The sequence below is a fragment of the Alligator sinensis genome, unplaced genomic scaffold (genome assembly GCF_000455745.1).
Source record: "Alligator sinensis unplaced genomic scaffold, ASM45574v1 scaffold98_1, whole genome shotgun sequence".
NCBI lineage: Eukaryota > Metazoa > Chordata > Crocodylia > Alligatoridae > Alligator > Alligator sinensis.
In genome coordinates this window covers 1,072,231-1,074,512 of record NW_005842058.1, presented here as the reverse complement: position 1 = coordinate 1,074,512, position 2,282 = coordinate 1,072,231, and positions in this window count along the sequence as shown.

The following is a 2,282-nucleotide window of genomic DNA, read 5'->3' as shown; positions in this document are numbered from 1 at the left end:
TGCTGAACCAGGCCCTTGGGAAAAGGCAGGCAAGTAGTGAAAGTGCTGCACCCAGGAAGAAAAAGGAGTATAAAGCACTTAAATCTGGAACAGAAAATACGGAGGAGAAAGATAATCTCCAATAAGTGGGGGAAGTTATCCCACATCCTAACAGAGTATCCAGGTTAGTAGAGAGATGGTAGTGCACGGCGCCACCCTCTTATACAGTAGTATAGGTTATTATACAGATGCAGTTAAAAGGACAGAAAGGAATATTGCATCTGGGAGCACATGCCGGGGTAGGCGTCAGTGATGCATTTCCTGGGCTTTAGTGTTTTGCGAGCACTTACGATGCTATTATTGCCGCTGCTCTTACAGCTTTAATTTCTGTTCTGTGGGACAGTTTTCACAATCACCAAACACATCTGCAGGTATGTAGGCTACACACACCCTGATCACGTACTCAGAAGGGACGGCTCGTTTTGGATGCATCTCAAAAGGATCGATGACAAAATGCTCAACACCCACTCTCTGCAAACAGGGCTTGACTTGGTCCTCTCTCACCTCCCTGAGCACCCAGTCCAAATGCAGGCAGACAAGGTTGCCTGAAGAAGGGCGATTGTGCCCGAACGCTTGCAAAGAACAATTTTTTACAACTGGTTAGTTGGTCTAATAAAAGATATCACATATATCCAAAGAACCTTGGCTGCCCGTGTCCTTAGACCAACACGGCTATAACCAACACCCCAGTCCAAACCCATGCACATAAGACCGGGAAGTAAAAATGACTGGCTTCTTTCTTAATTAAAGCAAGCAAACAAACCAACCCATCAGCACAGCACTAAAAACTAACAGGGTCAAAAACAAACACACACAGAAGAGCACTTCCAAGTTTTTTCCAAACATCCGGCTCAAAAAAGGAGCTTTCTACCTGCTTCCAGGCAAAGGGACAACTCCCAGCCAGCACATACAGTTAAACATACACATTAGCCATTTCAAGGCTGGAGTCTAGACCCAGCCAAGATATTGTCTAACGTTTTCTCTGAACTAAACGGTGGATTGCAAGTCCTTTTAAACGGGGGTTCAGCTCACAGGTCTCTTTCCTTGCCGTCCCCAGCCCCCACACGTGCAAGAAAATAAGCAGGCAAGAAAATAAGGTGCAGGACTTTTAAACATTCCCTAATTTAGAGGGATGCCATCAAGCCAAATCTGACAAAAAAGATCACTTTTGTGAGAAGCTTTTATAAATCCTAGAACCTGGGGCTGAGTCTTTGTTTCGTTTTTTTAATAATTAAAAACAACATGTATTTCCAGAGGAATCACTTCTTTTTAGTTCCCCACCCCCCCCCCCCCCCCGCTCTAAATTATGCTGACAGCTCAACAGGCGTGAGAAAATACAAGAGGGAAACTCAGTCTATAAACCACTGGAACTGACTGTGTGAGTTTTCAGTCCAGGTCCATACTAGAAGCCTTTGCTGATATAGCAATGCTGGCAAGGGGGTGCATTGTTTAATGACATGGCTATGCAGGCCAAGGCCCTCATTTCAATGTGGCAATGCCCAGCAGAAGAACGTTATATATTACAATACTGACAACGTTTTTCTAGCGCACTGGGCCATAGTCTGTGCACTGAAATCAGACAAATGTCAACACAGAGCCTCCGTGGTGACAAGAAAATCACATACGTCACTGCTTTCAGCTTTGTTAACCTGAAACATTACAGCTCTTGCGCCAGCTAAAATGCCCGTGGCCACTTTCCATGGGCCAGATGCAGGCGTGGATCCCGAACGCACGAGCTCAGCCGCAGCACTGGGGCAGCGAGCAAGGGAGGGACTGGGATTTCCTTCAGTGCCAGCGTCCAGTTAAAGGCTATTGAGGTCACACAGCAGGCCTGATGCGGGCCCCCAGCCAACGCCTGTCAAAAGCCACAGGCCTCCGTCTACCCGCTTCTTTGAGCTGGACCCATATAAAGACCTGAGGGCGACAGCCGTGCGCACCTGGCAATGCCCCGCACCCACCGAGTCACAGAAAGTCACAGCCGGAAGGGACCTCAGGAGGTCATCTCTAGTGCAACCCCCGTGGCAACCCACAGCCCTCTTGGGAAGTGCCAGACAAGGACAGCGCTTGTGCCAGGCGGGAAGCCCCCGGGACAGGGGTGGCCAGGCTGGCACTTGCCTCTGCCGCGCGGCGGGGCCGGCAGGAGCGGGGCCGGGGCCGGGCGCGGGCGGTACTCACAGCGTGGCGGTGGCGTTGGGCAGCAGGCTGGCGTCGGGCGGCTGCGGCAGGTCCTGGCCGCTGCAGAC